Source organism: Lepidochelys kempii, chromosome 5 (genome assembly GCF_965140285.1).
Source record: "Lepidochelys kempii isolate rLepKem1 chromosome 5, rLepKem1.hap1, whole genome shotgun sequence".
Classification (NCBI taxonomy): domain Eukaryota; kingdom Metazoa; phylum Chordata; order Testudines; family Cheloniidae; genus Lepidochelys; species Lepidochelys kempii.
The window spans coordinates 16,597,966-16,613,370 of NC_136384.1; positions in this window are offsets into that span (position 1 = coordinate 16,597,966).

Genomic DNA, 15,405 nt, shown 5'->3' on the forward strand with positions numbered 1-15,405 from the left:
GAGATGGCATAGTATAATTCGTTGCCCAAAAACTTCATTAATGCAGAGTTAAGGTTGCCTGGTGCTAACTTGTGCTTTTCCAGAATGTCAAGTTCACTGACATTTAGACATCTGAAAATCAGGAAATAACACAATTGAGGTAACACAAACTTAAACCCCTGTACTTGGAAACAGAGTTACAATACACACCAGCCTAACCCCACAACCTTACCTCTGTCCTTTTTGAGAGACATCCAACCCACCCTGACTTACTTAATAGCACTTTACCCTTTCATAGGACATGGAGCACTGTGGGGAGAGAACAAAGATTAAAACACCCTATACTCCTATACTCTGTCTGTTAGAGGAATGTTGCTTTCTTGTGGCTGACCCATACAGAATAAGGTACCTAATTAATGTTTGAGGGTCTCAGATACTGCAATCAATACCTTTTGAAAAGCCTATAAATAAACTATTCCTGCTGTTAAGAAAGGATTCTTTCAGAAAGCAAAAGACCTAATCCCTAAAAGCAAAAGACCTAATCCCACTGCCTGTGTGAGATTTATGATTGTCTGCCTCAGATGGTTTCTTTACAGTAGGATTTCATAAATGGGCATCAAGACAAATTCAGGTTTCAGAGTAGCAGCCGTGTTAATCTGTATCTGCAAAAAGAAAACGAGTACTTGTGGCACCTTAGAGACTAACAAATTTATTTGAGCATAAGCTTTCGTGGGCTACAGCTCACTTCATCAGATGCATTCAGTGGAAAATATAGTGGGGAGATTTTATATACACAGAGAACATGAAACAATGGGTGTTACCATACACACTGTAACAAGAGTGATCAGGTAAGGTGAGCTATTACCAGCAGGGGAGAAAAAAACCCTTTTGTAGTGATGATCAAGGTGGGCCATTTCCAGCAGTTGACAAGAACGTCTGAGCAACGGTGGCGGCGGTGTGGGGGGGGGGAATAAACATGGGGAAATAGTTTTACTTTGTGTAATGACACATCCACTCCCAGTCTTTATTCAAGCCTAATTTAATGGTGTCCAGTTTGCAAATTAATTCCAATTCAGCAGTCTCTCATGGAGTCTGTTTTTGAAGTTTTTTTTGTTGAAGAATTGTGGCTTTTAGGTCTGTAATCAAGTGACCGGAGAGATTGATGTGTTCTCCGACTGGTTTTTGAATGCTATAATTCTTGAGGTCTGATTTGTGTCCATTTAGTCTTTTACGTAGAGACTGTCCGGTTTGGCCAATGTATGTGGCAGAGGGGCATTGCTGGCACATGATGGCATATATCACATTGGTAGATGTGCAGGTGAACGAGCCTCTGATAGTGTGGCTGATGTGATTAGGCCCTTTGATGGTGTCCCCTGAATAGATATGTAGACACAGTTGGCAATGGGCTTTGTTGCAAGGATAGGTTCCTGGGTTAGAGTTTTTGTTGTGTGGTTGCTGGTGAGTATTTGCTTCAGGTTGGGGGACGGTCTGTAAGCAAGGACTGGCCTGTCTCCCAAGATCTGTGAGAGTGATGGGTCATCCTTCAAGATAGGTTGTAGATCCTTGATGTGCTGGAGAGGTTTGGAAAAGCTGAAGAGTGACTTCTCCCAAACGCGGTGCATAAATGGCTCTCCCATGATCTACCCAGCTTCTTGCTACTATTGGTTTAAAAGAGCATAGACACCCACACTCATGTTTCTGGTGGGCTTTAGTTTTTGTTTTGTTGTTAACACAAGCAAATGTCTTAGAACTTGAGAGACAAAGTGAACCAGTCAAACAAGAGAAGAAAAATCCCATTCAGTTTGCCATTCTGTTGTGGTAAAAATGCCTTTGCTTAAACAGAAGGCTTTGATGGCAGGTGAATGTTGAAAGTTTTCATGTAAGTATTTCATTCAATATGCAACCTCCTGTTACTTTGGGAGCTTGTGGGGATGTAGCAACTTGAGCACCTATTTCTTTTTGTGTGGACAGGGGGAGGGAATAAAGCGAGTATTTAATTTGCATTAACACTGGGTGTCATAAACCCCATATCATTAATACTAATAAATAAATACAGAAACCTGTGATAGACTGTATGTGAGGGACCTTGAGAAATTAAAATCCCCACCTTTTCAGGGTTAGGGGTAAAGATCTTGGCTCTTACTTTTAACAAGCAAGTGAATGCTGGAAGTAGAGTCTTTAAGGATGCAGAGGGCTTCATGCTATGCAGCTGACTGCAGGATTGGCCCTGAGATAACTCCTCCCATGGGACTACTCACACTGGGTAGTAGGTGTAAGTGTTTGCAGGATCAAGCCTTCAGTTAGCTGGATAAAGGGGCAAAGTTACAAGTTTCTATAAAGTTTTTTCCTTTTATCCCCTCTCCCAGAAGAGGTGTGCATACTTTCATTTATTTCTTAACCAAATTACAAAACTGTTCAGCCACATAAAGATAAATCCTGCCTTGAGAGCCACTTCCAGTTGGCAACACTCACCCTAACTTTCAAGAATCCCCAGGTTTCCCCAACTATTGATCTTTTTGCTCAGTTTACACTAGACTTTCTTTCTTAAATTCCCATCACCTATGTAACTTCACAGGGGATAGCAACGCTGGAAGCTGTGGATTATTCATCAGGCTCTTACTTTTTAGAAATACATTGCTCCATCAGTAGGGGATAGCATGGCTCTTGGACTGGTAATGGTATGTAGAGCCTTTTAACTCCAGTTCACCAGTTCAAATCCAGCTCAGGTCAATGGTGACAAAAATTTGTTACTGTTGGTGGATTATGTGAAACAAGTTCGATAATCTCAGCTCAGCACCCAGAGGACAAGCATCCACAGCACAAAATGTGCCTCTAAAATTGACACTGTCTGACAATCTTGCTGATGTTCTTGCGAGACTGAGTGTCAGGAATTGGCCTGCAGCAAAGCCAGTCTGGAAGCAGAGCCTGCACCAGAGCCAGTCTCTGGGCTACCTAATGAACATAGCTGGCCTGTAGTAGTCTGCTTGATTGGATACACCACCTGATTGGCTAGAAGAATCAACGGCTACGTTCCCTCTAAGCTGCACGGACCTGCCACGGTGGGGAGAGGCGCCCCGCCCCGCCAACCCCAGCCCGGACCTGCACCCTCCCCCAGCCCCAACACGGACCTACCCTAGACTTGTCGCATCCAAGGGTGAGGAACCCCTCCCTCGGCCCTGAGCTGCTGCAGCGAGAGAGGGCTGTGGGGAGTCATCTGTCCCCACTGCAGCCCAAACCTCTCATCCCTGGCCCCACCCCAGAGCCCGCACCCCAACCTGCTGCCCCATCCCTGAGCCCCCTCCTGCATCCCTCATCCCTGGCCGCACCCCTAGCCAGAGTCCTCCCCCTGCACCCCAACCCTTTGCCCCAGCCCTGAACCCCTTGGCCCCACCCGCACCACCTGAATATTATGTGCACCAATATGAAGGTAATGTGTGTGATGAATTGGGAATGTTCTTAATGTATTCTCTGAATACTGTGTGGGTGTCTCAGTTTCCCCTATGCAGTTCTTAAGTATCCAGGCGGTGGGATAAGGGTGTGTGATTGTGGCAGAGCCCTAGGGGGCCAATGTGATGGTGTCTGCACAAAGAATGGCTCACACCCTGTCTCCTGGCAACTGATGGCCTGGGCGCCTCCTCTGCAAAGGTGCCAACTGAAGGTGTTGGAGAACAAAGTGATCAGGTGGCCTCCTGGCACGGGAAAGAGACAAAGAGGAGGAGGGGCCAGAGAGTTTCAGTTTGGAGCTGGCTGGGGAAACTGGGAGAGGCTAAGATGGAGCTCTGGCCTCCTTGCCCCCCAGATGGACCTGACTGAGGGGTCCTGTTCTCTGAACCTATAAACTCTGTTTTAGACCGTGTTCCTGTCAGCTAATAAACCTGTTTTACTGGCTGGCTGAGAGTCACATCTGACTGCAGAATTGGGGTGCAGGATGCACTGGCTTCCCCAGGAGCCCCGCTTGTGTGGACTTGCTGTGGGAAGCGCACGGTGTGGACGGGGATGCTGAATGCTCCATAACCAGCCCCAGGAAGGTCGAAGTTGTGTACGCTTCTTGCCCTGGGGAGAGTCCTGACTGGCTTTGTATGGAGTAGTTCCAGAGCATCGAGAGCTGCCTGGTGACTCTGTGACAATGTGTCACACATCATTTCCATATTGGTGCACATAACAAAACTCATTCCACACATGAACATAAAAAGTTAGAGGGAACACTGGTCAGCAGACCAGTTCTTAAGCTCTGCAGCAGTTCAGTGGTTCCTCAAAGCGTTCACCCACAGTTGTGTTAGCTCCTGTGTCTGCTTGTTCCTAGCCCTGCTCCTGCCTTGCTTCATTCCAGGTAACCCAGTCCTGACCCTCAGCTCCATTTCCTGGCTACAGACTCTTGCTCCAACCACTGCGCCAGATTGCCCATGTCCTGGTCACTGACACTGAGGACTGAATAGCAGACTGGAACTTCTATTAATTGTAACAACCCAAAAAAAAAAGCCTTCCTGTTTTTCCTCTTCTGTTTTCCAGTGTGTCCCATCTTGCCAATGCCTACTTTTTCCACTGTAAGCTCTTTGGAGCTAGGGCTGCCTTTGCTTTATTTTTCTTGTGCAGAGCTGAGCCTGTTAGTGATGCGTAACAAATAGCCTTAATGGCTTCATCGAAAATCTTCCAGATTTAAACTGAGGTCATGATTTCTTCCACAGTCTGCTGACCGCATCAGTGATTCACAAGGATACTGAACACACATGGGAGTAAGTAATAACTAAAAGTTCAGTAACTACATAAAACCCAGATTCTACCCTGGATATTTATGCAAATCCCCCCTTGACATCAGTGGGAGTTGTACTATGGATTGAGGGGGATTTGAAGTCCTAAATTTGTACTGCAGCCCACAGAACGTCATTAAAATAGAATTTGGCCCTTTCCACTGTGTGTGTTAGGAGCCCCTGCTTTAGTCACTCCTGTGACTCACCCAGTGTGTAATTCTGAGACAATCGTCCTCTGGGTTGTGGAGAAGAGGGAAGACCTAAAACAATGACTTTCAAGTAAGCATTGGGAAACTGGCCTATTTTGTCTCTTAAAGCTGGAATGAGTTAGGTCAGTGAGACTATCCTGCTAATACCTGAAGAAACCTATTATGTGTTCAGTAGAACTCCTTGTGAGTTGATCAATGTTCGAGTTTAATTTTTTGTAACAAACAAAATTCTCTAGCAACCCAAAAATGAAGGCAACATCATGATTACTCTACATCTGTTTACAATGGCTGTCTCAGTCTGACTCATCATTGCTGGTGAAGTGTCTCTCACTGTGTTGAACAGCTGCATTACAATTACAGACTAATATTTTATATTTGATATCTGTGCAGCAACTGAGAGACCTAAATAATTACATTTCCCTGTGGTCTAAACAGAACAAGTAGGTGTCAGATGGGATGCTTTGTAAACATGAGCTGTTCCAGTTTCAAAGATTTGTTGGCATGGCGTTGCGAGCTGTGCATTTCCATAATAGAAACCACAGTGCTACTCATTAATAGTTCAGCTGAGGCTCAGCAAATCAGATTAACCTTTGGAAATGCACTGACTTTTTTATCCTACAAAGCCTTTAGTTTCAAAGGAGTGAAATGACACTAAGATGCTGGTACTAGTGAAACAGACCTCTGTATTTCATGTTAGGTGGCACTTTAAAGGGACACTGTCACGTTTAAGCATGATTTTAAAACCAATTTCCTTACCCATGTTACTAATAGTCTTAGCTCAGTAAAACAAAATTGAAAAGATCTGATTTACTTTTCAGTACCAATGCTCAGTGGAAAGCAGAGACTAAACATTCATTTCTGAACAATGAAAATAAGTGAGTTTCATTTTCTGGCTCTCCTGCACCAGCATAATGCTGCAATGTTTGGGTTCCAAATGCTTTAAGAGGGAGTATTCAAATCCAGACAGGATGTCTGCAACTCAGCCAAGGTACCTTGAGACCTGGAGAGATTACTGCTAGGTGTGAAAGGGGAGTTTTATTTCTGTGTCTGTGACCCAGAGACCTCTTGGTGCCCAATGGCAGAGGGCATAAGGAGTGCATAGGGATTTAGAGGGATCCCTTGGGTCTGATGTCTACATAAGAGTGCACCAAAGGGTGACGCGAGGTCTCTACCAACAGTCAGTAATGCACTGGTTGTCCTAATCAGTGCAAGATGTATGTACAGATGATATTTAAGGATGAATTTATACTAAAGCTATGTTCTTAAGGTATTTAAATTAAGACAGGTCACCAGAAGGTGATAAACAGATTTTGTTCAGACTGGGGTAAGAGATGCTTGCCTCCTTGGCTGACTATTGCATACTGTGTGTCTTACTATAAGTCTCTTTTGATACAGAGCTGCCAGATAGGGAAGATTGTGAAGTTAACAAGAGATCACAAAATTTACAGGAGGAAACACACAGTGTGGGACAGGGAAGATGCATGCACGTCCCTACAGGCCCTTCCCGCAGCCCCCATTGGCCAGGAACAGCAAACCGCAGCCACTGGGAGCTGCGGGGGGGCATGCCTGTGGATGGTCAACATAAACAAAATGTCTCGCGGCCCGCTAGCGGATTACCCTGATGGACCGCATGCCGAAGGTTGCCAGCTCCTGCTCTAGAAGGCGTATTATGATTTTGTTTCAGATGTAACCAACAATTTACAATACTTCTACCTACTTGCTATTATTTGAATCTCTGTTCTTTGTTAAATAACCGTATGGCTTTCACTATAAACAAATCTCACTGCTGTGAGCTGAGTGGAGAGGTCACCTGATGGGAAATGGGTAAGCTGAGATGTACTGTTCACAGATTTGCTATTCTTAAAGGAATGTCCAATTGATCAGGGACTGGACACTCCAGGGAGACATTCAGGTGTCTTGGAAGTTGGAGAGTGCCTACTGCTTACCTGCAGAGGGACAGCGGAGCCTGTGTAGGGGAGCGCTTGTGTTGCCTGTGCCTGGTGCAATCAGGAAGCTGGCCCCTGGCAGGCACAGATAAGGGCAGTGGTAGTGAGGTGCCTCCCAACCCTGGGTATGCCTAGGAACCGTCACAGCGTCCTACAGCACTTTGCAGCTATGCTGAGACTCCCAGTAAGGATGCCTGGTGGGGTGGTTTTGTGGTGTGTCCACTAGACAATGGATTTAGAACACCAGCTCATTTCATCCAGGCTCCTGAGCAGCCATCAAGCTGAAACGACTTTTGGTGAACGCCAACCAGGAGCCCTGTTCTCCATACACTCAGGATACAATTGGCTCCCTTTGACTACAAAAGCAGGGGGTTACTCTTATGTTGTGGTGGCAGCAGGAGAATTAGGCTCCCTCTGAAAGATTTGATTGATTTTATATCTGAAGTTGCATCCAAATTCCAGCCACATCGATCAGTGACTGTGTGTCTCCCTTACTCCCAGAATAGAGAAAGCATCTGATTTGTATTCCTGATCTGCTTTTGTTCTCAATTACAGCTGGGCGAAGTGTACTACGTAAACCTCCTCAGCGCTCAGACTGAGAATTTTTTTTGTTACAGTTAGAACCTAAGGTGCTCCTGATTTCCTCGACCTAGTCTCTAATCAGTACATCGTGCTTCCTTAACTCAGCTCAGTCTGGCATGCGGATGTCCAGTTTCTAGTGCTGTTATATTAACTTTCAAATGTCGTCCTCTTCACCTCAAGAGCACTCCCAAAATAACAGCAAAGAAGAGATCCCTTTAGCCTTTATCATCTGCCTCTCCTTCTCTGTAGGATCCTGTTGGTGAGTGTCTTGGCGGTGATAAATACTATTATCCAGAAGTTTATACAGCTATAAGATAAATATTGAAGTAAGAGCCTTTAGTTGGTAACTAATCTGCTTCCTGCAGGAAAGAATGTGATTGACTTTGTAGTACCAGAAACCTGGCGGAATATAGATCAAAGATTTGAGAACCATTTGAAAAAGTATAATACAAGAATGAAAGAAATATGATTTTCCATTTCCAAACTGTCCCACTAGCTCCTCCATTGAGTCAGCATCCAGTATAAAAGGCTATGTCTATACAGTATTATTTTTTCCCCTCCTAACTATTTGAATAGAGACGGGACTGAGACTTGGAATATAAGTCCTCAACTATGTCCTTTTCATTTCAGTCATTTTCCCCAGATGCCTATCAAATCCAGCCCAGTGCAGTCATGACAGTGCTGGCTGGCTGGTGGCCTATATATGTTGTCTAGTAGCCTCAGCTTGTGTGCTGGTGGGCAGCCTATGGCTGAGATTGTGAGCTCAGTTCAGTTTCTAATGAACAGGATTTTAAGATCACCACCTTTAATTGGAATATTTGCTGGCAGCCTCAGCAACCAGGACTGAATGGCAGGATAGCTTCAAAAATATCTTCTACCCCCTACTGGAGATCCCTCTGTGCTAGTGTTGAGGTAAGCTGGGGGCTAGCCTGGAGAAAGACTTGGTAAATGCAGTGCAAGCTATCTACAACACACTGTATCGGCACCTTCATCCTGGGTATTTATTGGGAGGAAAATTACTCCAGTTCTCCTCTGTCAGAATTTTATATCACAGGATAATAGCAAAAACAGACTTATTGTTCATGCATCTCATTCAAAATCCCTTTGAAATTCATCCCAAAGCGAAGAAGTGACTTGATCACAGTCTGAGTATCTAAATAGGGGATAAATATTTAATAATGGACTCTTCAACCTAGCAGAGAAAGCTATAACATGATCCAATGCCTGGAAGATGAAGCTAGATAAAATCAGACTGGAAATAAGGTGTACATTTTTAACAGTGAGAGTAATTAACCATTGGAACAATTTACCAAGGGCCACCATGGTGGATTCTCTGTCACTGACATGATTTAAATCAACACTGGATGTTTTTCTAAAAGATCTACTCGGAATTATTTTGGGGAAGTTCTATGGCTTGTGCTATACAGGAGGTCAGACTAGATGATCACAATGGCCCCTTCTGGACTTGGAATCTATGAATCTCAAAGCAAACTGAAGATGTGGGTCACTTCTAAGTACCACCTTTTGGCAATGATCAATAATAATTTGCACTCATGTGAAGCCTTCATCCATAGACCTCAAAGTGCAAGACAAAGTTGACATGCATTGTCTCCATTGTACAGAGGGAGGGAGTAAGGTATAGTGAGGCTAAACGGCTTTTCCGAGGTCACAGCAAATCACTGGCAGAGTTGTGAAAAGACAGGTCTACCGACTCCAAGATCAGTCCACTAGACCAGGGGTTCTCAAACTGGGGGTCAGGACCCCTCAGGGGGTTGTGAAGTTATTACCTGGGGGTTTACAAGCTGTCAGCCTCTACCCCAAACCCTGCTTTGCCTCCAGCATTTATAATGGTGTAAATATATAAAAAAGTGTTTTAAATTTATTAGGGGGGGTCGCACTCAGAGGCTTGCTATGTGAAAGGGGTCACCAGTACAAAAGTTTGAGAACCACTGCACTAGACTATCTGTTCCAATTATAGGTAAGCACATGTCTCTCCAGGCAGCATCAACCCAAGACAACCTCAGCCACAGATCTCTGTGCTAAGTAATAGATTTTTCTTTCCTTATAATGAAGTAAGAAATGCAGGTTATAAAACCAACAGAAGAGGAACGCAATGGAGTTTTTAATTCAAACTTGAGTAGTTACCTTATTTTCATAGCTTTTATAAACTCATTCCCTTGTGTCCCATGCATCTTTGAGAAATAGAATGAATAAGGATAGATATTAAATTTAACCACGTATATGAAATCACAATGCATATTTTCATTCTAGCATTACATAGCATCAGACATAATTAAAATCAAATTGTTTTTATAATTTGCTCACTCAATTTTCTAGATTTATGCAATACTTCATTTTCTCTCTCTCTCTCTTCCACCCCCTCCCCCGTAAATGTGTTGCTGGGGCTAGTTATTTAAACATTTCTGAGTAAATAGGCTATAGACCGTGAAATTCTTCAGCCTGTTCGGATAATTAAATGCCGTGAATGTGATCTAGATTGCTTGGTGACCCCGTAAGCTGGCTTCATGGGAGGAGTATCATAAAGAAATATTAATCCTATCATTACTCTCAATTGATCTCAGTGCCTGGGACAGAACTTGTTTGTTGGATTATAGTAGCTGCTGCAAAGTGTAAGCTGCTTAACCAATTTAAATATTCCCCCCCCTGGGAAATTGCAGTGATCTTAATAGGGTTTTTTTAATTAAATAATATGCTGAGTCTATTACAGGTTGGAAATATATTTATTGTCGAATGTTTAGTCTCTCGTTCTAGCATGGTTTTCTTCCACATGCTCCCTTATTCCCTTTGAGTAATTGTGGGGTAAGGGGTTTAAGGAGTAAAGTCCCCACCATTCCCATCGTTGAATAGCATAATTTTGGACACTGCGACTTGACTTTAAAGTTGTGTTATTAAATGTCAGGATAGTTGCTCTGTATCTGCTTTGTAGAATGCATTAACCCGTAAGAAACTCTGTACAGCTGGACTTACGTTAACGAAATAAAACAACTGGCTTTTCAGATGGAGGGATGCAAAAATAGTCCCAGTAAAAATATTTTCAAACTCTCTCTTAAATAATCCTAAAATAGAATCTCTGTACAATATATGGCATGTACTGACTATAACGTGGGGCAGCGTGGCATGGTTTTATCGGTGCTCTGGGTGGCAGTGGTGAATGATGTGGGCATCTCACCACCCTTGGGGAGCATTCAGGACTGATGTGACCATCAAATAAAATAACAATTATAGCACTTTTTACCAATAGGGCTCAAAGTGCTTTACAAAGGAGGTCAGCATCATTAGCTCCATTCAACACACTGGGAAACTGAGGCACATAATGGTGAAATGACTCGCCCAGTGCCCAAGCTGGAAATAGAAGCTAGATCTTCTGAGTCCCAGTTCAGTGTTCTATCCAGTAGGCTGCACTGCCTCAACCTTTTGCCTCAGTGCCACACCACCTCATCCACGTAAGCCCTACAGGCAGCACCAATGGGATTTTAAAGTTCCTATTAATTGGAAAATATTGCAGTAAAAATGTGTGTATGTTGCATGACGGCATCATTATTGCAATGACGCAAATCCTCTTGCACCTAATGAGAACACATGGCTTCAGGCAGGTTAGATTGCAGCATGCGTGCTAAGCCTCCAGAACAGGTGGGGGAAGTGCAAAATATCCAGTGCACATGGCATAAATGTTTGTAACAGTGTATATGTGTTCCCTACATCTGTCAACAATTCAGTGCGCCTCCATGTTTGCTTTCCCCTAGTCAGGTAAAATTTAGGAATCGCTAGACACATTCCAGGATTTCCTCTCCCAACTTGATAAATGGATAACAAATGAGAAGAATAGCAATGTCACTGAGTCATTAAAATCCTATGAATGAAAAAATATGCCCGTTTTTTCCCTTTCATGACTTTGGACTATTAACTGGCGGTGTTATGTGGAGTGTGAATAACATGCTCGTTAAATGCTCGCGCTTTGGGGCTGACATTTACGCAGACCCTGCTAGTGGCCGTGGAACTGCTGATAGAACAATTACCTTCCGAGCGAATCTTTCTTATTGCTGAAGAAAGACCACGGCAGCACGGCAGCTAGGAGCTTTGTGTGCGTAAATGTGTATGTATACACTCTAATTAAAATTTAAACAGGCTCCTGAGCTAAGAGAGCAGCAGCAGCGAGCTGGGGCATCCAGGCTGATGCTAGAGACTGCAGAGGGGCCTGCAGTAGATTAATCAAGTGTAAGAAAAACCTGTTCAGGGAGTGTGAGCTTGTACCCGGTACTGTGGGCCCTGCCTAAGGGCCCCAGACACCATTTGACCCTTCCTCTCGCCACTGTGTAATAACAGAGCTATTTAGCCTCAATTGAGTGTCTTGCTCCACGCTGTAGAGCTGAAATCACTGATACCTAGGTCTAAGTATTAGACCTGCTTTGGGACGGTGTCTCTGATGCAAGAGACTGCCCAGTGTGCACCAGCAGTGAGGCTCCCGCACTAACAACTGAAATCACTGAGAGCTGTGTTAAGTGGTGGGCACTGAAGGCGCAAGCGAGCGGCCAGCAGGGCGACTGGTGGAGAGGCGCGGTGAGCGGCCAGCCAGGCGGCTGGTGGAGAGAGGCAGAGTTGAGCCCCGCAGATGGGGGCGGTGAGTGAGTGCCCGAGCAGCGGAGCGAGTAAGGTGCCTCCTTACCTCTCCCACCCCACCCAGGGTGGGAGGTGAACTCTGCAGGTGCACCTCTGAACTCTGGGTCTGCACTGTCCAAGGACAGCAACTGGGAGTGGGGTGCAGAGAAGGGACAGGCACATTAAAGGGACTTTTAGGTCGCTGGACTTAAGAACCAGAGGGGAAAAGGACACTGCCCAACTTACTTAGGGGTGAGTCTTTTGCTCATGGTTTATGTTTATGAGCCCTGTTTGTGGTGTTTCCCCAAATTAATGCTGAGTTACTTCCCTCTTTTTATTAAAAGTTTTTTTGCTGCACTCAGACTGTGTGGCTGTAAGAGGGGCAGTATTGCCTCTTAGAGGTGCCCAGGGGGTGGTGTGTAATTGTCCCAGGTCACTGGGTTGGGGCTCAAGATGGTTTTGTGTTGCATTGTTGAAAGGGAGCCCCTAGATACCAAACCCATCCCTTGTTGCTGCCAATTCTGACTGGCAGTAAGGGTTACAGAAGCTTAAATAATTATATGGCAAAAGGAAGACGGCAGCCACCCAGAGTGGTGAAAGAATAGTCCATTGATTAGGGTACTAGCTTCCGTCTTGGGAGACCAGGGTTCAAGCCCTTCTCTGCCTTAGACTTCCTGTATGACCTTCAGTAAGTCACTTAGCCTCTCCAGGCCTCAATTCCTCGTCTGTAAATGGGGATAACAGCACTGCCCTATCTCACACGGGTGTGGTGAGGCTAAATACAATGAAAATCTGGAGGTGCTCAGATAGTGTGGTAATGGGGCCACATGCATATCTCCAACTGTAAGCTCCTTCGGGAAAGGGTGGTGCTATCCTTTGTACAGGCTGAGCACTCTGAGCATAGCCTAGAAATATCAAATATTGTCACAAGAGACCTTGGAATTATTAATAATACTTCACACTCCTGCAGCAGCCACCTAGTTTAGCGAGGGTCTTAGAAGGAGTCTGTCATTCTGCTATTTTTATGTGAAGATTTCAAACTGTTTTATAAAAGTGGATAATTGTTGTTGTTATCTCTGCTTTACAGATGGGAAACTGAATCACAGGGAGGTTAAATTACTTGCCTAATGCCACCCAGGGAGTTAGTGTTCAAGCTGGCAATAGAAACCATGGCTCCTGACTGCCAGGCATGTGCTCTAACCCTTAGACATCTTGCCTCCAAAAATGTGTTCATGCTGACAATACTGCATTTACTCCCATGAGCCTTTGCCTCCGAATGAATGTTTCTACCCAGGTTTCGAGGCTGCTTTGATATTTTGGCCCCGCATTTCCCATCACAGCTCTCCTTTTCCTCACTAAGCCACTCACCAGCAGGCATTCATGTTTCGAATCCACCCAGCTCTGCCCCTCGATGAAATCACTGGACAGTGATGAAAAACAGCAGCCCCAAGACCTCCTGACATCATGGATAGAATTTTCCTTCATATTGTCACATAACAGGAATAGTGGATGCTTCATAATGCTGACTTTCTCTGTATAGTTAAGAAACCTCATTTTCTTTTCCAAATGCAAGGAGCATGTCTTTGACCTACCGTTTCTAACACAAAGGAGTCATATACCGCAAAAAAAAAAAAAAAAAAAAAAAGCTCCCTCCCAAGTCCCTACCAAAACACTCCATTGGAGAGAGGATGAACCACATGTGACAGGAATCAGTCTCTTCCCTTAATGCTCTGCAGGAAGGCACTCAGATACCATGGTGATACAGTTGCGATAAAAACCTGTATAGAATAGAACTATTTCACTTGGGAACTTTCCTTCTCAAAAAAATTGTAACGTCTAGCTTTAGCCAGAAACAGGTCTAAAAATGACACTTTTCAACTCCTCAACTCCTACTTTTCCTGCAAAAGCTTTCTCCTCTGCAGTTCATCTCATCTTGAACAGCAACAAACACATTTTATCTTCCTTGCCCGCCCCTGCTCTATTTCTAATTTCTTCCCACTGCTCTATCATTTCTTAGTTCAGCATGTAACCACTTTATTTATTAGCTTTATAAAGCACATTCTGGAATACTGTTTGCATGAAAGTGCTCTGCAAAATGAAGCTATTTTTTACTGGGGGAACTATAAAAGAGTGTGACTGTTAGCACTGGAGAGCCAATACAGCTACAGAAGAGCGAACTGGGTTCAACTCTGCCTTGTGCATCAACAACAAAGGATTGCAAGATCTTTGCTACCAATGATGGGGTAAAGGGCAGAAAGAACTCTGCTAGATTTTTCGGGTCCTAGGTGGAGTTTGGAGCCCTGACAGTTAGAAAGAATATCACGTTTTGGCTTATAAACTGAGCGAATTTGATTTGGAGTCATTGAGAGAATGCAAATACGTCATGTACAGAGAGCCACTTTTCAGAATACTTCAAAGTAAAATGAATGTAGTACTTGCAGGTTGGACAGCCAGGGAAGTGAAAGGGCTTTGTTTGTTCCTAGCACAAGTACAGTAAAGGCAGCAGAAGCTGTATCTATTTCTATACCTTGCCCTCCCCTTGTCATCCGCTTCTAGTTGTGAGGGTTTTGTTTGTTTCCAAAGTGGAGAGCTCTGGCTTTCTGATGCAGAGAGGTACTGATTTCCTCTCAAGAGAAGATTGAGGTTGGTTTGGGTCAAAAAGAAGAGTTAAAATGGTTGGAGTGGACAATTGCCCCTTTATTTCTTTGATGGTCTGTGAAGACAATTTTTGGGGGGTATTTTGAAAATACCACTCAAAAGTAATGGGGAGGAGAGAGAGGTGACCAAGTGAGGGAGGGTAGCATAGCTGATCAGGCTTGTGTGCGCTTCGTCCTTTTCTTGCCAGTGGCTTTATCTTTGGGAGTTTCTTTACATCGGTGGCTCTCAACCAGGAGCACATGTATCCTTGGCAGTACACAGAGGTCTTCCAGGGGGTACATCAACTTTCCTAGATATTGGCCTAGTTTTGCAACAGGCTACTTAAAAAGCACTAGTGAAGTCAGTACAAACTAAAATTTCATATAGACAAAATGAGAAAGTAAACAATTTTCCAGTAATAGTGTGCTGTGACATTTTTGTATTTTTATGTCTGATTTTGTAAGCAAGCAGTTTTTAAATGAGGTGAAACTTGGGGGTCTGCAAGACAAATCAAACCCCTGAAAGGGGTACAGGAGTCTGAAAAGGTTGAGAACCACTGCTTTACACAATTCAAAAACATTTTAAAAAAATCTACCAACTGTTCATTTTAATCCTACCAGCAGGGAAAGAAGACAAGCAGATTGTTTGTTCCTTTTTTAACGCTTGGGAAGTTCTCAGATGGGACAC